This window comes from Phoxinus phoxinus (assembly GCF_949152265.1).
Source record: "Phoxinus phoxinus genome assembly, chromosome: 10".
Classification (NCBI taxonomy): domain Eukaryota; kingdom Metazoa; phylum Chordata; class Actinopteri; order Cypriniformes; family Leuciscidae; genus Phoxinus; species Phoxinus phoxinus.
Genome location: NC_136885.1, coordinates 32,586,099 through 32,612,336, shown reverse-complemented (window position 1 = coordinate 32,612,336; position 26,238 = coordinate 32,586,099). Strand labels below are relative to the sequence as shown.

General features: G+C 37.3%; 1 long non-coding RNA gene across 5 annotated transcripts in view; it reads right to left on the bottom strand.

The window, feature by feature from the left end:
• Window positions 1-26,238, bottom strand: part of LOC307006022 — a 47,719-nt gene that overhangs the window by 13,980 nt on the left and 7,501 nt on the right. For 3 of the 5 annotated variants that reach the window (XR_013799379.1, XR_013799381.1, XR_013799382.1), the window contains 4 exons: window positions 11,136-11,274; window positions 9,807-9,945; window positions 6,290-6,385; window positions 1,776-2,008 (listed from right to left, as the gene is read on the bottom strand). This is a non-coding gene — a long non-coding RNA (uncharacterized lncRNA). The remainder of the gene's footprint in view (window positions 1-1,775; window positions 2,009-6,289; window positions 6,386-9,806; window positions 9,946-11,135; window positions 11,275-26,238) is intronic. The other 2 variants (XR_013799378.1, XR_013799380.1) reach the window with 1 other exon arrangement.

Below are 26,238 nucleotides of genomic sequence, written 5' to 3'. Positions count from 1 at the left end.
ATACTTTCTTTTCAAATGATTCGCTAGTTCAACACACACACAGAGCGCTTGCTGAATAGTAAAAAGCTGACATTCCTGTGTGCCGGCGTGCTTTTGTGTACATCCGCTTATGCCGTCACACTCTACGTCATCACGCAACGCCAATAGGATTGGATTCGGTTTCATTCATAAATTCAGACGCGCTACGCTGAAGGGCGTTCCCCTAGTGTCGTAACCGACGCAGTTCGAGTTCCCTCGAAAGGGAACTAACATTACCTGAGCCATTTAAAGATGAAAAATCATGATTTAAGTGTTTAGATTTAAGTCAGATGACCAGATATCAGATATGCATCAGATTTGAACATGCCCTAAATAATCTCGTATGTGCTTTACTGTTACACACAGAACACACTGACGGTGTAAATGTGGCCAAAGAAAGTGTATTATCGTGAAACCTCACCTTCAATTTAAAGGTTTCATTGTAAAATGAGCAAAACAAAGAACAAGTCAAGTAAATATGGGCACCTAGATGGAAAATTACTAAATTTAACTTATGAAATAGGACACTCTGCATTTTTTCAGCAAACAAAGATGCCTTTCAGCAAACTGCCCTGAAGGTTCATATTAAGGCTCATTTTCAGCATGGATATGATCCAGATCCAAGACGTTCCATAAATTATAAAAATTAGAGATGAATAAAATCTGCTGGAACAAAGGGGATACTGGGGAGGAATGCTGACCGGAAAAGCCTGGAAGTTCATCTGATTCTCCCGCAACGGATGTAAGGAAACAGTAGTAAGGAACAAAGTGGTAATCGGCACAGAGATAACGTCATTATCAAGATGGGCGTGCAGCAGTTCACTCAGACGTGTTCTCGGGCCTCAAACCAACAGGTTATCTCTAGTAAAAAAGGTTTTCCTGTCTTTCCTGAGAACTAAAATTCATGCTAAAATGATCTGATTGTGTGTGTGTGTGTGTGTGTGTGTGTGTGTGTGTGTGTGTGTGTGTGTGTGTTCCTGGCAGGCCGTCAGACCTAAAATCTCTGAAATGGGTTTCCACTGCGATCTGAACAAAACAATCCCAGATTCCCAGAAATGCTCAAGAGTCCCTAAAGAGACATGGTGATGTTAAAAAATTAGATTGTAGGAAAAATAATTTTTAATTTGGATTTTTTTATTATTCAATTTTGATACTTTTGCATTCCCGCAATAAACTTTGCATTTGTTTGCAAAAATATCCTTATTTTATTTATTATTATTTAAATCCAACTAATACCCAAAAAGAGACATGGTGATGTTAAAAAATGAGATGAGATTTTTTTTGTGCATTTTACTAGAAATTTTACTAGTAAATGTATTAGGAATGTTTAGATCTTTGTACTGGAAAGCAAGATAAAAATACTAAATAAGAAAATCTTTTTCTTTTTTTAAGTCAAAGTTGCAATTTGGTCATATTATGCAAAGGGGGAAAAAAAAATATTATTATTTTAATCCAACTAATACAAAATTTAATTTAAAATGCAATGTCCAACCACGAATAAATTATGATTTGAGTTGTGCTGGAAATTACATTTGCTCATTAAAGATCAGAATTTTTTTTGTCTTCCTATGATTATGTATGTCCACAGTTGGACATTTTTAGTAGACAAATGCAATGAACTAGCGAGTGTTTATATGCTATAACATCAGCAGTCGTACAGAAAATGTCCAGTCTAAAAATCTCAGAGGAGCTCCACATCTCCTGAGAGTTCAGTATTGTTTGCTGGTCTTGTTTGGAAGTCTAAATCTGATTCTCACCTGTTCACAGGAAAGCTGCTGAATGAATGGCGAAGGCCTGCGGGCAGGGTATCCTACACCCTGGGAATGTCTTCAAGCTTTTGTACGTGTCTGTAAACAGATCTGCTCATCATTTATTTACTACAGACTATTTCGTCAACACCCAGCCAGGCCACGGATAAGAGACACGGCACGTCCCACAACATCCTAATGGAGGGTCAACACACAATGGAGATGAAATCAACCAGGACACCCTGAAGAGAAGATAAAGCGACACAAGTGAGACACTCAAAAACACCTTGCTTTTTAGTGTGAGGACATATACAAAGACATAAAAATGTAATATAAATCTGAATTTTAATATAAGTACATATACAGCTGTAAATAAAATATGAACAATAGTCACAATAGCCTGGTTTCCATTACAGATTTGCGCAAAACTTTTGTGATATTTTCTAAATGTTGTCTCGTCTTCTGTCCAAACACACTGCGCCATTTTTAAAGAATGATTGACTTATGTACGCCAGGTGACCTGTAAATGCCCAAAAACTGTTTCCATTGCAGGTTTGCAAAATATGTTTTTTTCGAATTGCCTAAAAAAAAACACCTCATGTGAAAGCTAACTTTTTGTGCGAAATTGGCGTGTTTCCATTGGCCGTATTTTCAATGCGCAATTTCAATTTGCGCATTTTGAAGGGTAATGGAAACACAGTTAGTGAAACAGAAGTAGCGACAGATATTTTCCTCCATATTGTAACGTACATACAAGTGTAACGGATTATCGAAAAAGAAAGAAATTTAGGGCGGGACTTGGTTCTGTGTATCGACTGTTGATTGGATGTTGAGACGTGGGCATGGCAAGAATGTTTGCAGGTGATTGTAATAAAGAGTGTTCTCGGTTTAAGCATAACCTCACTTCATTTTGATCAGTTTTTCTTAATTATGTTATGATATTTACTGGAAAACAAGACAAAAATGCTAAGGATGAACAGCAGTTTTTGCAATGATTTCCAATCAAGTTGTAAAGTTATGCAAAAAAGTGTGAATATATTATTATTACTATATTACAAATTTTTGGATTAAAAATAGTTTTTGCAAAAATATGTACAGATGTATTTTTTACAATTAGATCAATAACATGCATTTAGAAATAAAAATGCTGAATTTTTAGAGGTTTGTCTGCACTATTTTTTAAACCCCTTTGCACATCTAACAAATAATTGTACTTTGCTGCAGAGGCCAGCTGGTTTATGCCAATTAGTGCTAGTCAAGCAAAACTTCCCTGGGCCATTTTCTTGATTCTTGACTTCACAAAAAAACTAAATTTTTGCAGGTGCATGGATAAACTGGACATTGAAACCTGTTTAACAGAATTCTGTAAAACTAGGCAAGATATGATAGTCCGCATTGTCCGGTCAAATTCTGCTATACTTTAGCAATGGTTATGTAGCACATATTACTGCGTTAACATTTGAAGGCATACTAAGAGATTTAGCACATAATGAGTGTCATGGGAAGAGAGGTTTTAATCATCGCCTTTGTTCTCTCCGATGAAATTTAGTAAACAGAATTCATCTGGAAAACAAAACAGCTACTGTATGTGCCGTGCCATAAATCAGGAAAGTCTTTGGGTTTGTTTTTGGAAAACACGCGCGTCGTCTGCTCATTACAAACCCTTCAACACAATGCGAAGAACTCGCTTTACCTCTTTGATTATATTGGGCTCTCTGCAGGATCCCAGACTCTCGTCTCATTAGTTTTCTCCAAATGCCTCGCAAAATTTGTCTTACCTCTGTTGTGAACCCATATTCCCCCCCTGCGGAGATCTGAATTCTGGGGATGTTTACCCAAAACAGTGGGGCGGTCTCTTCCAAGCCGAGATTAAACTTCAAGTATAACCAATCATGTCTTTCTGGGCTGAAGCCCTCACATTTTCTGCCTTCAGACCAAAAGAGATTTATTATAACTCCTTCACCCAGGGCAACAACACAACCAACCGAATCACCCATAAAATGACTTGCTTAGAGGGTAAAACATTACAAACCGAAAATAAATAAATCTAAAGTTGGACAACAGCTGGATTTTGATAGTTAGATAGTTGTGACCAACGGCACTGAAAACATCGGCTGACCTAGATACACGTCTACTGATACTGATAAAACACAACATGAGGCGAAATATCAAGCACAAAAAGGCCTGAAGACAGAGATTGTGCCCGTCAGAGATCATCCTCCAAACACAGGCTGAACAAATTCAAACGTAACACAAATATGTTCTGAGAATGTTACCAAAAAGTATACATTTATGTTTAAAATGTTTAATTTGTTATGCAAACATTAAGGGAACATTTGATTTTATCATTTTGCAGACATTATGGGAATGTTACTTATAAATGTTCTCTGAACATTCTGATACAAGTAACATTTCAAAGAAGTTATACTACGGGGCTGTTGAATCTGATTGGTTGACGAACGTTCTAAGGTGTGCAATTATATTCAGTGTAACGCACTTGACCTTGACGTAATCTTCTTGACCGCATTACAGTTTCATATCACTTCGCCAAACGATTTCAGTTATTTCAGTCCGTACAGTCGACAACAGCAAAAGAACCAAAACCCACAATGACACTGACCCAAGCAAACAAATATAGTAACAAACTAACAAATTAGTGCCACAAACTGCCACAAAATTAAGTTTTATTCAAATGCGTTTTACATTTTAGGCTTCAGTATTATTGAGGAAAAGGAGTTTCCCCACTGCGTATTAGCTACACAATACGAAGTGACCGTTGTCGAAAGGGAACTCTAGGGTTCTTGACTCAATTTTAAAGAACACTTTATGCCAAAAAGGTTCTAATAAGGAGAAATGTCTTACATGATTTGTAAATCATGCCCTAAATTTTATGATTAACTAACTGTATTTTTGTATGTATATTTTTGAAATGCATTTTCTGTAAAGCTGCTTTGAAACAATATGTATTGTGAAAAGCGCTATACAAATAAACTTGAATTTAATTGAATTGAATGATTGCAAAATACTTTCATGTTTAACAGGTTTCTTAATTTTTTTTCTAGTGATAAAGTATGTTTATGAGCAGTTTGATTAATAAAATCTAATTAAAATAAGTAATTAAAGGTGAACTATGCAGGTTTTTTACCTTAACTGAACAGCTTCGGAGTCATTGGAATGGTTATATACATTTTTTCGGGTTGAATGGTGGTCGTCTCGCACCCCCCATCGCCTGTGAGCGGAAAACCCACCTTTGCAAATTTAGGCCGCCGCGTCCGGAAGTATTGCGTGATATCAGGTCTCGCGATGTAACGATTTGCTTTACGGCAAATTGCTTTATTGCGCTCCCTCACACTGTTCGAACCCGAATGAAAGAAGACGTTGTAAAGAATGTCCCGTCTGCTTTGATGTGGTTTATCTACAGTACTAGCCTCTGGTATCTGAGAGTCGCCAACAAGTTTTTCTACAGTGTTGTCAAATATCTATTCCGAAGCTGTAGGGGGAGCTCTATAGAGAAACCTACGAGCAAAAAGCGAGAATACAGCGAAGAAATTCCCGAAACTGCATAGGTTTGCTTTAATTAATTCAAACTAAATCTTTAAAAATGATCCCATAATGGGAACCTCTAAAAGGTTCTATATATTAAACAAAATGTACTGTATAAAACAGCAGAACAAAGAAGAAAATTTTCGATATATGAAGCGCCTGACAGAAACTTTTCTTCTATGTTCTGCCGTTTAATACAGTACTTTTGTTTACAGATTTTTTTAGTTTACATTCCTCCAAAAGTGCACAAAAAACAGTGTTTTGATACTATTATTGTTCCATTTTTGGCTTTCAGGTTTTGCATATGTTCCAAATTAACACGGAGACTTGAGTCCGATTGCGGTGGGACTCTGGATGAAATCATAGCTCGAGTATCTTATTGGACTTCATGACTTTGATCAGCGAGGAGAACTAGAATCCCTGTAAGAGTTCAGCTGTCTGTGGATATCAGCCAATCTCGGATCAAATTTCACAGACAACAACAGGGAATAAGAGATACAGAAGATCTTTTGTTGAAATGCACGATGGACGGATCTATATATTCTGTTTCTCGGGACGTGACACCTGAGGCAGAAAGAGGCATGTTGTGGTGCATTTACACCCATTCTGCAGACTGTATGTTATTTTCCCAGCAGACAGTGGGAGTGATAATTTGCTTCAAGGAAAGTGTTTCAGAGAAACTAGTTCTTTATGCATCTGATATTGAATGTGGCGAACCACAGACTACAGTATAATCTCACATAGTGCAACTGAATGCAAGAACTAATGCTGCAGGCCAGTTGCTTTTAGACTGGACCAAAATTATTCACCATAGAAGTAAAAAAAAAAATCCTTCTTAAAATCAAACACTGAAATGTATTAAGGGAATATAGCCAATAAATACAGCACAAACTAAGCTTCCAACACAGACACAATTAAACCCCTTTTTTTAGACTTCGATATGTAAACCTCTTTAAAAGTTAATGATTAACAATACTTACAAGTTGTGAAATTTCCGTCAGGTCCAGTGTAGTTGCCACATGCTGTATGTATGTACAGGTGAATCTCACAAAAAAAGTGTCTAGGCAATTGCACCACTATATCAAAAAAGAAGAAAGAAAATTAGTTTCACATTTGCATTGTTTTGCAGTTTGACATTACTTTCATGGTAATTATACACATTGACCCCTAAATTCACATTATTGTAATAAATCTGGATATTTGGAGTTGTTTTGTAATTATTCTCAAGTGTGTGTGCATGTTATTGTAGTGGATAACATTTACATTTACTGTATGCATTTGGCAGATGCTTTTATCCAAAGCGACTTACATTGCATTCATGGTATACATCTGATCAGTTCAGGCATTCTCTGGGAATCGAACCCATTACCTTGGTGTTGCAAGCGCCGTATTCTACTGTTAGAGCTACAGGATAAGGTTTCTTTCTGCATATCTCATGTTGTTTATAAAATAGTGTCAAATCACACAAAGTAAAGAAGGACTGCAAAGCCCAATGCTGAAATGCATATGATTGAAAACAGCATGTAAACAAACCCGCTGTCTATATGACCATCAATGTTTCTTTCTTCACACAAAACTATAGATTCAGTCCAAAACAAACTTTTGTGAACGATGGAAAGAAACTACAGGCGTCTGTGCTGTATGAGACCTCAACGCCTGCCATGTGTTCGTCATAAAGTGTCAATTCACTGCCAAGCACGTTTGGAAGAAGTTTGACGGTTTGATTTGGGTTTTGCGGGTGTCCCGTTTCAGACATGCGACTGACTGCTATTCCCGATCCCCAAAAAAATCAAACGTGAACCTATGCAGACATTTCAGCGCGGGTCTCTTAAGTACAATAATAGCAAACGTTTGGAATCATTATCATCATTTTGGGCTCACAGTCAAACCTCGACAATCCTGAATATTCACAGGGTCCAACGTTAATACTCGCCAATGCCAAAGTGAGTCAAAACTATACCTTCGGTGAGTAAATAAAACATGATCGCCAGTTGGCCGGTAACTTGCAGCTTGAAACAGGATTTAACAGGATTTTTGGCATTAAAAGAATGATCATCTGATGTGAGGGATGTAAGTCTTTTTGTTTTAATAAAAAAAACGACCAGTAGGGAAGGATTCAAACAGTAAACATGGACAGAGATTACATAATCATGTATTTTTAAGAGCCTTGAGATAAAAGACAGTAAAGTCCCCTAAATAGGTGCTCTGTTCTAAAGCCTAGTGACCTGCCTAAGGGCCCTTTCACACCTACATTGTTTGGTCCGGATTTTCTGACTTTTCAGTTTGATCCGAATCAAAATTACAGGTGTGAAACCTCCTAAGGTCCGGACCAAAAAGACGAAATTTGGTCCGATGAAAAGAGGTAGTCTCGGTCCGGATCAAACTGAACAAAGGTTTGGTTCGTTTCTACTGTGAAAGCATTTTCTGTATGGTTCGGACTTTCAGAGCATTTACAGGAAGTTCCGGTGGTTCACGCGTCACGTTACGTTAGCCGAAGAAGACAGAAGATAGCAGGAAAAATGAGCCGTGGTAGCACATGGGGAGAGAAGGAGACAAGGATTTTAATTGAAATATGGTCTGACGATATAAGAAGTCAACTGGAAAAATGATTTAAAAAATACACAAAAATACAGACACTTTCCAAGTATTTTCAGAGAGGATGAGAGAGAGAGGGTATGAGAGGACCGGAGAGCAATGCCACCTGAAGATAAAGAAACAGCGATATACAAAGTATACAAAGTTACCCGCCGAATTCCAGTATACGCACGTCCGTTTTACAAACCAATCAATGTCGAGATGCAGCCCACATGATGATGACGACAGGACGCAGGTATGTCATGTAAAGTTATTTAGTGCGCTCGCATAATTGCAACGTGAAACCAAACCAAAACTTACCGAATGTATAAAATGTATCAAAACATGAACTTGGGTTGGGACCTTGGTGCGGACTTTCAGGTGTGAAAACGCCCTAAGACTGCATCAGATGTGCGCTACCACAGATGTGTCAATAAGCAGGCAGCATATTTAACGTGGCACCGTAGCAAAAACATTTTTCAACATTGATCATAATAAAAAATGTTTCTTGAGCAGGAAATCATCCCATTAGAATGATTTCTGAAGGATCATGTGACACTGAAGACTGGAGTAATGCTGCTGACAATTCAGCTTTGATCAGGAATAAATTACATTTTGAAGGAAAACAGCTATTTTAAATTGTAATAATATTTCATTTGACTGTTTTATTGTATTTTTGATCAAATAAATGCAGCCATAGTGAACATAAGAGACAAAAAATCGTAATGATTCCAAACTTTTGACCAGTATTGTGTGTGTGTGCATATTGTTTTATAAAAGCAATTGTTTAAAGCACTTGAGAAAATGTTACAGTGATTTTACTTCGACAGAAAGATATACAAGTGGGTTCTAGACACACCTTAATGATGGATTATTCTTAAAATCTTACCAAACTGCCTCATGCATTCATTCTGATGCATACAAATGTGTCATCCTTTACTCACCTTCATGTTGTTCCAAACCTGTATGAATTTCTTCATGTGTTGAACACAAAAGAAGATATTTTGAAGAACAGTTGACGGTAGCCATTGACTTCCATTGATTACCAACATTCTTCAAAATATCTTCTTTTGCGTTCAACACATGAAGAAATTCATACATGTTTGGAACAACATGAGGGTAAGTCAATTTTAATTTTTGGGTGAATTATCCCTTTAACAAAAACTGTTGATGGTTCCGAGATCTAGACTTAAGACGAGAGGTGACCGTGCATTTTCTGTTGTTGGTCCAAAATTGTGGAATAGTCTTCCTCTATCCTTAAGACTAGACTATCCTAGAGTCTATTTTTAAATCTAAGTTAAAAACCTACCTCTTTTCACAGGCTTACAACTGTCCTTGATTTTAATGTTGAATTTTAAAATTGGTGTTTCAGATGTAAACTCCCTTTATAATTTATTTTGCTGTCTTTCTTGTTTTTCAGATATTGTACAGCACAATGGCCAACTACTGTTGCTTTTATTGTGCTATAGTTGATTGATTGATTGATTTAATGTCACTCAATTTCTGCATTTCTAGCATATGTTTGGTTTCCTGTGAAATAATAGCTTTGAATAAACAACGGCTAAAGGCTCCATGTCAAGCTGAAGAGAATATAAGACTCACACATGTGCACAAACACACACTGGATGGAACAGAATATCTCAGCGGGATTGAGGGCGCTTGTGTCACGTGATCATCTCAACTGGAACAAGAACAACACCCTGATTTCTCAAGTGAATATTCCAGAACGCTGTCAAAACAGATCTGATTTTGATTCGGCACAGAGGACGTGCGCACCTCTCTGGATCTGAGTTCAAAGGGGCGATCCGGAAAGTTTGATGCCGGATCTCATGAGGGGAAGCCAGCAGATGCTCGCAGTTTTGCTCAAGGCCAGCGTTCAGATATATTGACAGATTTTCAAAATTACGGGCTTAAGACTCTTACTTTGGCTTCGATCAATGGAGTCTTTGTGTTTGTCTGGATCTGAGATCAGAGAACTGGACCAAACTCCACACGTTCCGGCTCTTCCTGCTGGAAACTGCGTTGTGATGCCATATGTAATCGGCCATCCATACCAGGAAAACTGTAAAACAACGAGAAATTTTCTCTAGTTTAGTGATCATCCTGATTCAAATTAATTAAACTAGTTACTATTGTTTTACCTGAACTTCAGGTCTTGTTTTTGGTGTGTAAATACATTTTTGGTTGGTCACTTTAGCTAACATTATTTAGTTAATGCATAAAATAAAATGAACTAATAATTAAAAATAAATGCATTACAGTGTTTATTAAACTTTGTTTACATTATTTTTTATAAAATACAACTGTTCATTGTTAGTTCAGGTGTATTAAATAACAGCAGATACAACTTTTGATTTTAATAATGTATTAGCAAGGTTATTACAGGCAAGTAAAACTAAAAACATTACAAATATATTTTTGTTACTTGAAATATAATAAACTGACTAATAGATATATATTAGGGCTGTCAAAAGATTAATCGTGATTAATCACATCCAAAATAAAAGTTTGTGTTTACATAATATATGTGTGTATACTGTGTAGAATTATTATGTATAAATACACACACATTCATGTATATATTTAAGGAATAATTGCATTTATATACTGTATATACATTTATATGAAATATTTTATATATAAATAAAACCAATTTTTCTTAAATATATACATGATTGTGTGTGTTTTTATATATATAAATAATTATACACAGTATACACACATATATTATGGAAACACAAACTTTTATTTTGGATGTGATTAATCACGATTAATCTTTTGACAGCCCTAATATATATATATATAATATAAAACTACATACTAATTCAAAATTTTAATAAAAACTATAATAGTATCTCGATACTAAAATAACACTGGATTAGTAAATGTTGAAAAAACATTAATTAAGATTAAGAAATGCTTTGGAAGTATATCTTTCATTGTTAGTTTAATATAAACAACTCAAAGTTTGAAGCCTTTTTTTAAGGTTTACACAATTTAATTAATAGTAAAATTCCATCAAATTGAATTGAAAAACCCTTCATTTAAAATACGTAAGGATTATTCAATTCAATTTGATGGAATTTTACTATTAATTAAATTGTGTAAACCTTAAAAAAAGGCTTCAAACTTTGAGTGTATAGACCTACTGCTCAAAATTATTACAGTCCGTTTACGGAAGATGAACTTCATTTCATGCCTCACAGATGGAAAGCATGAGTGTGAAAGGTTGGATGAAGATGAGAATCTCACCATCCATAAACCGCAAATAAATCAACCCACACCGGTGCAGAACTGGAACCAGAACACAACCACTTTGTGCCTAAAACCTCTAATAGTGTGCGATGTGATGGAGGGAATTCGGCGGCTCACAGGCTGACAGACTGAAGCCCTTTAGAGACAAAATACAGAAGGAATGAGAAAAGTAAAGAACGAGAGAAATCGAAATAGACAGAAGCGGCTGACAGCTGGCAGGCCGCTGATATCCGTCATGCTATTGGAGAGACTGTGTGTGAGAAAGACAGGTCATGAAATTTACATGGCCGCACTGCTCTGGAGCGTATGAAGACGAGCTGAGACCCGGATCCCCTGACGCACCTTTGAAGTGCAAGTTGAGCTGCTCAAATCACTGCTGCTCACACACACATCTGCACAGAGCAGAGCTCCATGAGATTCTCTCATTACACACACACACACACACACACACACACACACACACACACACACACACGGAACCATCTCAGGACCTGTGCAACTGGAAACACTGCAGCATTTCATCTCACACAAACCTCAATATCACCGTGTTTGTGTGTGTGTGTGTGTGTGTGTTAGCAAACCAGAGCATGCATCTATTTATATCTATATATCATTTGTTGTATTTATCTATCTAGATATATCTATCAAGCGTTGGATATATTTATTGTTCTGCCTATCTGTTGCTTTATATCTATCGTTGCATTTATCTTTGAATAAACATATCTATTGTGCATCCATCACCGAACCCGATTTCACCAAGTACAACATGTTCCTGGATCAACATTTCAATCAACCAATCAGATTTGAGGGAAAAGTTTACAGTTTATGCCAAGTTTAGGCTTGCAATCAGGGATGGGTGCTTCTACATCAGGGTCATTCACCGATCTGATTTTAGGGAACTTATGGGTAGGGTTAGGTTTAGGGGTAGGAATAGAGTAAGGCCGTGTGTCCACCAAAAATTATCTTTTCACACGGCTGGTGTGTTTTTTCAATTGTTTTTAATGGGAGCGCCGCATTTTTTTTAAAACGCCCTGAGCGTAACGCTGAGCGTTCTGCGTTTTTTACAGGTCGCCGAGAGTTGAAGAATGTTCAACTTTGGGTAAAACGCAGCGCTCATCACTGTCACTTTTTACCCAACCGTCTAATCACAGTTGAGGAGGGGCGGGACTAATACCACACCGACCAACGGATATTCTGTATCATAGCAACGAAGCGCCTCAATTGAAAAAAAAATGCGCTGCCAAAACGCTCTCAAGCGCACATAGCTCAGCGTTTTCAGCTGGCTAAAAACGCTTTGGTGGACACACGGCCTTAGGACTATAATTTCAGACAGGAATGTTGTTCCAGGATCAACAAAATATGCCCACCCAAGAACACGTCAAACTCGACAAAATCAGGATGTGCAGTATCCATCTACATATCTATTGTTGTATCTTTCATTGTATCCATCCATTGTTGTATCTAAGCATCTTCATATCTATCTTCTAACTATTTATCTATCCATCCATCATTGTATCTTTGTGTGGCAAGCAGGGCGGTTGCACGAGTGCTAGTGAGCGTCCCCTGAGAGCCACACTGGTCTCGAGTCTCACGGAGGAGCTTCGGGAGGATAAAAGGAGGAGTGACGACAGTGCAAGGTGAGAGAGGACCAAGCCTGGACCTTATGTTGCGTTTTTATTATGTTTAAATGTGGCAGTTTTCCGCGAGGGGCTGCCGCTTTACTTTAATTTTGGGATTTATTTTATTAAAAGTTACATTGATAATTTGCCGGTTCCCGCCGCCGCCTCCTTTACTGAGCTTTGATACACTTTGTATCTAAGTATCTGTCATCTATCCATCCATCTATCATCCACCGTTGTGTCTATGTATCATTATATATTTCGTTGCATCTAACTATCCATCTATTGTTGTATACATCTCCATCCATCTATCTTTGTATCGATTCATTATACTCCTCAGTGTGATTTATAGTCCTCTGGTTGATAATTGTACGAGTCTGCAGTGTCTACAGTCATTCCAGATCAAAACAATTCCCAGTAAAACAATGGTGTGTGTTGGAAGCGGTCCAGGTCTCTGCCCGTGGCACCATGGATTCCCTGCCTTCTGTTGCGCCTGCACAGGGACGCATGTGTGTTTTGGTTCAAAGCGCGCCGCTTGTTGTTTTGATTTGAGATTGTATTTGTTTGTGCCTGATAGACGTCTGCAGGCAAGATTCAGGGCACTTCAAACCGCCGAGGACGAGAGCCAAGAACCAGAGACAACTTCTGCTACTGACATCCAACGAGCAAACGGTCTGTTTCAGGCAGAAGAGAGCGTCTCAAATACAATGTTGTTCAAAAACAAAATCTATGTTAACAAAATCTTACTATTGACAGAACAAAAAAATGAACTAATTCCAGTGAACTAAATCATGATGACGTCATCCTTAAGAAATCATTATAGAGTCGGTACTCAAGGAAAAGCTCTTACTATCTAAAGACAGTTGAAATTGGTTGTGCTATTTAAAGGATTAGTTCACTTCAAAATGAAAATTCTGTCATCATTTGCTCACTCTCAAGTTGTTTCAAACCTGTATGAATTTATTTCTTCTGCCGAACACAAAAGAAGATATTTTGAAGTTTATGGACCCCATTGACTTCCATAGTATTTTTTTCCCTGGAAGTCAATGGGGTCCATCCACTATCTGGTTACCAACATTCTTCAAAATATCTTCTTTTGTGTTCAGCAGAAGATTCCCATCTCTTTTTCATGCTGCCCATAACATTGTATCACACAAGAGCAAATCATTTTATTAAAGGACAAGTTCGGTATTTTACACTTAAAGCCCTGTTTACAGATCGTATCTGATGAAATAGAACGGTTAAGATTAAACTTTGGACAGATGCTGCTGTCGCGAGAATTTTAGGTTTATATCGCTTTCCCCCCTCACCCCCACAATGGTTGTATATGTGCACTGGCAGATTCCTTCCTAAAACACATTAAACTTTCGTTTACAAAGACATGAAACTCACCGAGTGGTCAGGGGTGTTCACTGATACGGTTCCAAAAAAAATCGCTGAAAAAGATGCTTTCCAACAGGTTTTATCGTAGTTTTTGTCCAACTCCATGACTTGTATTGAATGTGCTGTGTGAGGTGCGGTATTACTCCGCCGCTGGATTGTCTATTATTCAAGCTCTCAACGTAAGAATCTGGGTGTGACACGTTTGGCAAAATAGGTCCACAAAAGCTAAATAAACCTAAAATTCTCGCGACAGCAGCATGTGTCCAAATTTTAATCTTAACCGTTCTATTTCATCAGATACGATCTGTAAACAGGGCTTTAAGTGTAAAATACCGAACTTGTCCTTTAAGTTTATTATGGAACATACTACAAAATACTCTCTGATCCCAATCTCCACTTTTAAGCAGAACCTCCAAAACAACATAGTTGACTCTTGTTCCTGCTGACAATCCTGAACCATATTTACACACATACTAAGCACTTTAATCTTTTTTTTCTTTGCGGTTTACGTTTTTTTATTATATATATTTGTATTGCTTGCTCTATGTGTTATGTGTATGACTATGTACAGTTGTACAGTATGTTTCTATTTATTCCTGTAGCCTCTTGGCCAGGTCATGTTTGTAAATGAGTTGTTCTCAAACAGTTTACCTGGATAAATAAAGGTTTAAAAAAAGAAAGAGAGAGAAAGAGAGAGAGAGAGAGAGAGAGAGAGAGAGAGAGAGAGAGAGAGAGAGAGAGAGAGAGAGAGAGAGAGAGAGAGAGAGAGAGAGAGAGAGAGAGAGAGAGAGAGAGAGAGAGAGAGAGAGAAAGAGAAAGAGAAAGAGAAAGAGAGAGAGAGAAAGAAGAGAGAAAGAGAGAGAAAGAGAGAAAGAGAGAGAGAGAGAGAGAGAGAGAAAGAGAGAGAGAGAGAGAGAGAGAGAGAGAGAGAGAGAGAGAGAAAGAAAAAAAGAAAGAAAGAAAGACATAGAGGGTTGAAACAACTTGAGGGTGAGTAAATGATGGCAATTTTCATTTTGACATGACCTATTCCTTTAACTGAAGAAAACACAATACAATAATGTCTTCCGATACATACATGCATTTCTAAAGTCTAAAGTTCTAAAGTTTTAATTGGTTGCACAGAATTCAGTGTAATAAAATGAGATACACTGACAAGCATTTTCAAAAGTTTGACAGAAAAAGAAATGCCTAGGATCTGAAAACACCTCTTCTTAGTCTCACAATCTTGACCGCAATTACCTTGGAATTCTCCAACATACCACAAGTCACATTCCCTTTCTAGTCCTGCCTCTCTCGCCTGATCTCCATACAGCCTGCACGCGGCCTGTGGGATTCATTATCCAGGAACGCTCTTCCAGATTCTCCATCTCTCCCCCTGCAGCAGTGTTTTGCCCTGGAGCGCTGTATCTATAATTCATCCTTTATCTGGCCCTCACACTCGTGTTTGGTGTTCTACACACTCATTATCCACATCACAAGTGCCGACCGACTGCCTCGCTGCTCTAATGCTGATCTTTGAGGGCTGGTCGCGTATCGACTGTAATCCGGAGTAAACACGAGCCTTCGCTCAGCTACATTATATTGACGTGTTTTTTTTTTTTTTTTTCATGGGCCAAAGATGTCTGGATATCTGCCCTACTGCAGAACAACTTACTTTATGCTTCAAATGATTGTGACAGGATGTGATGTTATTCGGATAGATAAACATCTCAACAGTTTTACCAACTTTAAACAAATTTTTCAGCAAGATTCTCTGCAAACTGTTGCATGAAGGTGACAGTCGTTGATCTGAAAGACAAAACCGAATGTAGAAGTTTATACAAATGTCCGCTATAGTGCCACTTAGTTGTTTTTTCTTGCTATACAGTAAAAAATATCTAAACATGGCAAAACTAAACACCTTTACTTACAAAGTGAAATTACACATGATATTATGACTTATTTTTTGGACAGTTTTATAATTTATGGGGGAAAAATTTACAAAATCAAGTGAATTTTATGCTAAAAACAAAAAGAAACTCAATTATTCATATACACTACCGTTCTTAAACCGTTGCTTATTGTTACCACAGCTGCATTTATTGGATCAAAAATACACTAAAAACAGGTAGATTATGAAATATTATTACAATTTAAAATTATTTCTTTAATATATTTCTATTTTAATATACTTAAAAATGTAATTTTATTTTAATTTACTGTTCAAAATGACAAATTGACATTTTATTTACACTTTTATTTTTAATTGTCATGTAAAATGCAAGCTGTTATGAATATGCAACCAGAATCTTTTTTTTTTTTTGAGAGTTTCCACTACGGGAAAGATTATCAATAGATAATGACAAACATTTGGGCCCGTTTCTCAGATAAATGACGCATGGTGTCTTTTATTGATTGTCTGACACTACATGGAAAACAACAGGTCAAACATTCTTGAAAAATTCTTCTTGTGTTTCACAGTGGACAAAAAGTCCTACAGGTTTGAAAATGTCATGAGAGCGATTCAATGATGATAGAATGATTATTTTTTTGCTGAAATATTCTTTTAAGTTGTTCAGTAAGTACATTTTGACTGACACTTTGCCCCCAGGAAGGTTAAGTCTGCCCCTAAGCTCATTTTAGATCATATTGGATAACCTTGTCTGCTTGTCCGAGGTCAGAAAGATTAACACAAACGTCTGAGATGACAAGCATCACGACCCGAAAACTATTTTCAGCCCTTTGCATTACAGACATTGTTACTCGACTACATAACTTCACGTCAGATCACGCCACAGCAGAACCCTTTCAGAGCATACGCCACTGAACATTGTTTGACCAGGTAAACAAAATGAATCTTTAACTCTGTTTTGCTATTAAAACTCAATGAAACTGTATGAAAACGCCCCAACTCACGAGTCACAAGATGAGGAAGAATCATGAAACTTGTCTGATCTTTAGGAAACTTAAAAGTGCATTAAAATCATCATAATGATGCTTAAGATTTTACCTCAGCATCAATATATTGTGAACATTTAACAAATCGCCCAGAACTAGATCACAGTAACATTCATGGTTCAGGGCACTTCACATAAAAGGTCTTTGTGCTTGTTTTTATGAGCAGGTTTCTTGTGCTGGTTGAACCTTTGAACTCCAATGAAGCTAAAAACATCCACCCATTAAACCTCATGAGCACCACATGATGATCTCCATTCAGAGCAGCTCTGTGATTGAGTTAACCTTTCAAACAAGGTTATAGAAAGAGGACGAGAAAACAAAGAGTGACATACAGTAGAAACACAGAGAGAAGACATGTGTTGGAATAACCAGCAAATATTAATTCAGATGAACATAAAAACCTTTTGGTTTCTCCTGATAGGACAGTTAAAGGGTAACTGTCGCCAAAGTGCAACCTGGGGTGACTTTTTCTTAATCTACCCGAGGCCAAATTTAGTTTAAAAGCATAATTAGAATGGAAACACCACTTGTAAGTTTGACCGTATTTTCGTTTTCGGTCAAATTGCCTTTTGAATGGGAGAGATAGGGGCACGTAAATTAAACAAAAATTAAATTAAAATAAAAACTAAGAAGGCTCGACACAACATGAAACTTTGCTCGAAGTATCACCAGGGGATCTACACATGAATTTGAGCATTGAGAACATTGTTTGCGTACACAGAGTTTACTAAAAAGAAAGATTTTGAACAACTCAATAGCTGTGTCCGCCGTCATTTTGTCAGTCAAAAATAGTCGATCTCCGAATGCGACTGACTCTGAATTTATTGTTTCTTATATGAGGATCCTTTTTCAAATACAAGGTCAATATTGATTTTCACTACAATGACAAAACAACAAATTATCCGTGAATTTATATGGAACTAAACTTCAGGAGCTTTCCATCTTTACTCTCCTCCCTGTTAAGTTGCTTTCGGAGATCGACTATTTTTGACTGACAAAATACTGGCTGACACAGCTACATTTGTACACACAGCTATTTGACCGAAAATTAATACGGTCAAACTTAAAAGTGGTGTTTCCATTCTAACTATGCTTTTAAACAAGCTTTCTGTAAGGTGAGTGATCTGCACGAACACAAATACTCTTATCTCGCTGAAATCTTGACGGATTTACAAACGGTTTGGTTTCTTACAAACGATATTAACGTGGCTATAATTCTTGATGCTTGAACATGTTGAAATATATAATATTATAATTATTCATAAGTATGCAGTGTCATAACTACATCTCTGACGTTTATAACAAACCAACCCGTTTGAAAATCGGTAGAAAATTGAGCAAGTTATGGTTATTTAAAAAGTACATGCACCATTAAAACAATGTTACGAGTGAGTGAGCTGACTGTGACAAGATGGCCGCCAGGTGCGGACGTCAACCTCCATTGGCCAACAGCGTGGACGAGACATCTAGCCTTTATTATGTATATCTATGTGACCTTCTGTGGAACACAAAAAGAGATGTTTGAGGTTTTTAATACATTTAAAGCTCATAGACGATTTTTTTTTCTGTCAAGCTCCATGTACAAAGATAAAAAAGCACCATATGTATCATAAAGTGTCATAATAGTAGTAGGCTATATTTCAAGTCTTCTGAAGTCATACAGTATGATGCTTTGTGTGAGGAACAGACTCTGATTTAAGTTTTGATTAACCAAAAATCTCTTTCTTATTATTTCTATAGCACTTTATGCAATAGATTCAAAGCAGCTTTATATTAATATGCAGGAAAATGTAATGTAGTGCATCAATATGACATTAATTCGATTTTAGAAGTAAAACAGCTCTACAGATGACAATAGTGTCACTATTCAGCTCAATTCAGTTCAATGTTGATTCAATTCATTTCAATAACAGTATCAAAAAGTGCAAAATTAGCTATTTTTTTGTGTGTTCAAAATCAGTTCACATTTTTGTGTTTTCCGATAATGTTAGTGCAGTTAAATCCATAATATTGAATATTAACTGTCTATTAAACGTAAATATTCTATATATCTATAGGTTAACGAGTGGCCCGCGTATCCAGAGAAAAGTACTTAACTTTAATTGTTAGTCAAACATTGTTTAAAATAGAAGAAAATTGGAATAGTGCTTCAGTAAAACAAATGCATCAATGTAAATGGGAACAAAGACAACGACGACTTCTGTCTAATTGCTAAAAATGAAAGCTCTACTGCTTTTATTTGACATTTCCTTCCTACTCGGACATGGTCTTGTAACAGTGTTTAAGTTGGCATGCTGTGTTCTCAGCCTAAAGAAAGTGAGCGCTGAATGCTGAGGTGAAAAGCTGAAGGATAAAGAAAGGGAAGCGTTGCACTCCCGAGTTAAACGCGCAGCTGAAGCAACAGATGCTGCGCCAGATCGCCGTGAATCAAGCAGATCCGTGGAGTGTGTCTTTACACATGCATTCAGACTCCACAAGCTTGTTTCTCTTGCTTTATCAGAGCCAGCGCTCAATGGAAAACCTGAGACTTAACCGCACATCTGTTAGCAATCGCGTCACTGTTCATTGTACAATACAATGGCTTACTTGGGACTGTTATCAACTTTCAGGTTTGTATGGATAATAGGAAACAAATGATACGGTCACATACTAATACAGACCTAAAAATAATAGAATTTCACTTTGCTTCAGGAGTTACAACCTTTAATCATGTTCACTTCAAGAGTAAATATATTTTGAGAATGAATGGCATTTTCTGCCTCTAGTTACAGTTGGAGATCTGCCTTTAGGAAACGGTCCATGTTCAATAAGATTTAAGCTCATTTCTGGCATTATGTTAGCACAGAAAATAATTGCGTTGTAAAATGTCTAATTGATCCTTTCTGAGGTAAAACTACTTTTCTTGGATGATATAATATATATAGAATTCAGAAACCCTTGTTATTAGCAACACCAGTGGCCGTTAAAGGGATAGTTCACTTTAAAATTAAAATTCTGTCATCATTTACTCACCCTCAAGTTGTTTCAAACCTGTATTAATTTATTTCTTCTGCTGAACACAAAGAAAGATATTTTGAAGAATGTCAGTAACCAAATAGTAGTCTGTACCCATTGACTTCCATAGTATTTTTTTTCCTACTATAGAAGTCAATGGGTCCAGCAACTTATTGCAGATGCTCGCACTTGTGTACATATAAAGTACAAGAGACTGAACGCGATTCAGTGCCCTAGTATACTCATGGCAAAGTTATGCAAAAAGCAAAATGCCTTTGCACTGAACATCCCGACTCTATTTTACTCGACCCGACGTTTAGAGATGTTCCAATTCCGAAATGCATCGGAAATGCTATGGAGCTAAAAGAGTCTCAAAGATAAATGCACACACTACATTCACATATGCACACACAGGATTCATACATGCACACACATGATTCATAAATACACACACAGGATACACAAATGCGCACAAAATTCACAAATGCACACACACAATTTAAAAAGCACAGAAGATTCACAAATGCATACAAAATTCACAAATTCACACAAAATTCATAAATACACACACAATTCAGAAATGCAAACAAAATTTACAAATGCACTCAAGATTCAGAAATGCACAGGGCAAGATTCAGACGTGTATTTCTGATGCACACACAAATATATATTGATTTACAAACTGCTTGCGGTCTGTGAACTTCACTGCATTTGTGTGTGAATTTTGAGACTCCCTTGACTTGGCTCGACACACAAATGCCTTTTTTTAAACAGGGAATGATCAGCAACCAATCAGATGTCTCCCTTGGTTTAGCCAATCACAAGAACGCACCCCGCGTGGGGGATTGTTTACTCATAAGCCAATCACATGAATGCGTTCAGTTCGGTATTCAGTGAGGTATGATTAATTAAATGCGCTGACAGCTCATTGCACCGGCCATACAGATGACACTGAGTGGAGCGGGTGACCGGTTTGAGCCCCACAGCTCGACCGCGCTAGTAGGCAGTAGCGGTCGATAGGGCGTCTATCTATATGATGTCTATGTCTCAACCAACTGACAGACAGAACTCCATCGCGCCCGCGCCACATGCATATCGCGCTGTGTGAACGCATTCATGTGATTGGCATATGAATTGCAGCTGTATAGATACACACCCAGGTATCGGATCACTACTCGGTATCGGACGATACCCTAAGTCCAGGCATCGGAATCGGGAAGGGAAAAAGGGTATCGGATCTCTAGCGACGTTTAGATGAATATGTAAAGATGCACTGCATGCTTTTTTCTCAATAACAATATAAACACAATAAAAATGACAGTGGTGAGAAAACAGCCCTTCAGAAACCATCTGATCATAGCGATGTGATTATGCACCAGCTCTGCAATGCACCGGCATCATGTTGACGGATGAAGTCATTAAAATTACACTGTTAGTTTATTATAAAGTATATTTGAGACTATAGACTATATAGATCTGGCTATGTAAGACTATAGTTACTTTGAAAGTGTCCATTTTCTTTGCATGACACTGATATTACAGTACAGCAGTGGTCACCAAACTCGGTCCTGAAGGGCCGCTGTCCTGCAGAGTTTAGCTCCAACCAGGTCCAACACACCTGCCTGAGAGTTTCTAGTATTGATTAACTGGTTTAGGTGTGTTCAATTGGGGTTAGAGCTAAACTCTGCAGGACAGCGGCCCTCCAGGACCGAGTTTGGTGACCCCTGCAGTACAGAATAGCTCTTTTGGCATCTTCAAGAACATCGTATGCATTGATTTCATGTGTCATAGAAAGGAAGAGAGGCTCTCGGGAGTGTGTAAAAATGTGACATCCCTCTTATACTTGGAGTCCTTTACATAAAAATCAGTCTACATGCATAGACAACCTAGGAAGTCTGGGGAAGGTCTCATGAAAAACCACCATGACAATGCAACGGTGGAATTTAAATCAATGCAGGACACATATATTCACATGTACTGAAGGATAAACACCCCTATAATCCTCCGATTCAAAGAACAGCTGGAATTCCTGGCGCTCTGATTATTCCCGTTCCTTTGTTTTGTGCAAGAATGAAATCTTTCACAGCAGAGTCTCCCAAATCGGCTCGACGCACGTGAAATGGTTTGGGAGAGCGCTATGAATAATAGATTTGAGGCCGTTGCCTCCTGTGGCGAGGTGATTGCTTCATTAGCCATGATTAGCACTGCTCCCCAACACACAGACCACACAACTGTAGTCAAAACTCATCTCACATTTCATATTCAGCGTGACCTACTTAATTTAGGGGTAGGATTATAAATATTGACTTTCTGTACTGAATACCTCCAGTCTAAGTTGAAAAAATGCCCTAAAACAGTTTTAATTACTAAGCAAAAGTTGATAAAATCTTTAGTGCCACATCAAAGCAGAATGAATCACTATTCCCATGAGCTCTTAAAAAGGCCGGATAATTAGTCAAACAATATTCCTTCTTCTGCTGTCATTATTTATTTGATCAGATTATATAGTGTATAATTTATTATTTCATGCATTTTATTTATCTGTTTATAATGAATATTTTGAATGAATCTCGAATAGCGTGACAAGAGAAAATCTGAAAAGATAAATTTACTCTAAAATAACAAAACCGATTTAAGGAATCTAGTTAACCAAGTCTGTTAGTTGTCTGTCCTTAAAATGCAACTTAATGCATTACACCATCTGAACAAACTGATTCACTAAAACGGATCAGCTACTGGTTGAGAAGCCGCCACTATGGGCCACTGACTTTACAATGAAAATATACTACCGTTCAAAAGTTTGCGATCAGTAAGACTTTTTATTTTTAAAGAAATGTATATTTTTATTCAGCGGGGATGTATAAATTGATCAAAAGTGACAGTAAGGTCATGTATAATGTAACAAAATATTTATATTTCAAATAAATGCTGTTCTTTACAACTTTCTATTTATCAAAAAATCCTGGAAAAGTACCCTGGTTTGCAAAAAATATGAAACTGTTTTCAATTTTAATTGATAATAATAATAAATGTTTCTTGAGCAGCAAATAGGCATAGTAAAAATGATTTCTGAAGGATCATATGACTCTCTAAACTGGAGTAATGATGCTGAAAAATCAGCTTTGCATCACAGGAATAAATTATTCTTTAAAGCTGCAGTCCGCAGTTTTTCCTCTTTGTCGCCATCTCTGTTTGAAATCTGCAATTGCAGTTATTCGCGGAATTATCAACTTTACGTGGGTTGTGTGGCACGTGTGGAACTCGGCACGGCACAGCACGGATGAATCCGATGTTTTGAGGAGAATGTAAGACTGTCAGTCGCCGCGCTGGTGTGGATACTGTCATTCACAATCACAGATAATCCTTTTTGGAAGTAGGACCAACATAAGAATTTTCACCGGAAAATGTAATCTGAACACGGAAGTAACATCCACTGTTCTGGCCAATGAAGTTGGAAAAAATCATAGCAGTAAATCGCGCTGATTAAATCAAACGATCGCTTATCATATCATGTCAAAGCGTGCAAATAATACTTTGTTCTCAAATTGTTAATGTTAACAACATCAGCATTGACATTACATTTAATGCCCTTCCGATATTTATCCTTGTTTCCGCATGGGCCGGTTGCAGTCTCTTTTTTTCTGTAGCCACTCCGAAGTCTTTTGCATTTTACACCGGCTGAATCTCCAGTTGTCACTGGTGACTGTCGTTTGAACCTTTCTGGATCCGCCATCAAATTGATAAGTTTAATTATATCAAGTGCTGTGAGAAAAGGCTATAAATCTCCACCTCCAACATCCTCACACGCAATATAGCCCTAGCCGAGACTCTTCTTTATATGTACAGATGTGACGTAATGACGCAAAGACATGCTCGAATTTCCCGCGGAAATCCACCAGCACCACTGGAATTAAAAACATTATTACAAGCTTACCGTTTTGAATCGAGCTAAGACAAGCAGACAGTGAACACTGGCTGGATATGTACTTGCACAAAGGCTTTTTTTCGATAATTTTTAACCCAAAAAAGTTACGGACTGCAGGTTTAAAATATATTCAAATAGAAAACAGTTATTTTAGATTGTAAAAATATTTCACAATATTACAGTTTTTACTGTATTTTTTATCAAATAAATGCAGTCTTGGTGAGCAAAAGAGACTTCTTTCTCACATTTAAAAAAAATACTGATAATTGCAAATCTTTAAACGATAGAACCTCAAACAAGACCAGAAACAACAGCTAGAAACAGACTAAGAACTTAATTTGACATGAGTGATCCTAGGTTATTCAGGACATATTTACATGTTTTAGTGAATTGTTGGGGCACTGGGAAACTCCTTCAGGAACTGGGACTGGTCTGGACATTCTAACTGCAATGTAATTAAGAAAACAGGGTTTATGAGCAGTGTCAAGTAAAAAAGACGTGTTGCATTAATCTCATTCCGTTAGAAGTGAACAACTCTCTCAGAGTCAGAATGTTTCCAAATCAAGTGAATCACAGCTGGTGGTGTAAGTGCACTTGAAAGGGATGTTTTCCCTTCTTTACTACGAGCCGTTTGTGACAACCCTGATGCATTAGTCCAACAGGGCTGCTTTGTACCTTACTGTCTCAGACAAGAAAACAGCCGTCAGATCCTTTTGTCGTGCAAATAACACCGGAACGAGCGCTTAATGGCGTCCTGCCGTGGCTATGCAACTCCCGACATGTTAAAACCGTCAGTGACAGGTCGGGAAATGCTGCCATGCTTCCTGCGGATCAAACAGCAGGACAGATAGAAAGGAAGCGATCTTTCGGCACGTTGGCTCACCCTTCTCTCCGCTCTGGCAGTGAAGGGAATCCTGGCTGACCGACAGGGATTTGATAACAATCTGAGCTCGCTAGAATTCCCTGTGAGCAGAGCGTGAGACGCGGAGGAGCCAGGTCTTGCCGGGCAGGTTTCTTTCCTTCCCTCTCTCTCTCTCTCACACACACACACACACACACAGAGGAAAGAGAGATGGTTGTTGACAGCTTAACCTCTGGGCTCAGATACAGATCTCTGCTGACAGACTGAACCAGAACTGTCACACGACTGATGGGTGTCTTCTTCTCATTTAATAACGCACCTTTCTGGTACATTAAAGTTTGTTACGCCCACTATATCAGATCTGGAATGCATGTTCTTCACAGGCTTAAAAAAAAGTTTATTGTTATTATTCCTAAAAAGCATATCAAACTGTATCATATTTGATATGCAAATGTCTAAGGCCTCTCTAAATGATCAACGTAAGCAAGTAAAAGGCATTTTAGTATCATTGTAAAAACGTCCACCTTCAGCTTGTGGTTCATGTGTCTTTCTGCAGTGAAATGTTTAGTGATATTGTTAGTAATATTTCAAGATGAACACTTAGTGAAGCAACTTAGTTTGTTCATCTCTCAGTCATCAGTGTATAGTAAAGACTTTAATGTAAACTTCAGAGCTTTGATCATAAAATTAGCATTTAAACATCAACTAACTAAGACATTGTTGGCAGATATAGAGTGACAACTGATATTTATATGCACTTTATAGAAGTGGTCTGCCGTACTGTTATAAAGATCTCATTGATTTACATTACATCAGAATTTCATCTTACTTTTTGGCCATATTAATATCAGGAACTGCACCAAATTGCATATTTTTTGCCTATTTATTGCATCAGTTTGGGCCTCTGAACTAAACTGAGGTGTTGTTTCCTCTGTTCTCAAAATATCATACTATATAAGTAGGGTTGGGAATCGAAAATGATTATACATAAGTATGATTAATACTTAAGGTCAGGAATCGGATACTTGGCATAAAATTAAAATTTTGATTCCACTCATCGATTCCTGTACACATTTTAATGTGGTTTTAAATAATTCAAGCGGGAGGAGACAACATATTTTGTCTAAATTATTATATATTTTATTGACTATTATTTCATGTCAGGCTTTGAAGGGTTAATAATAATAGTATTTATCCTATGTCTTTCTTATTAAGACCTTTACAATGAGTTTGTTGTCAAAACTGAATGCATTCAACATTAGTGTAGTAAGTTAACAAGCTAAAAACACAAAAGAGCATGCTTATACAATTAAATGTATCAAATTAATAGGAAATACCCAACATGCTAGGCAAAAAGAGAAAATTATACAATTTCTT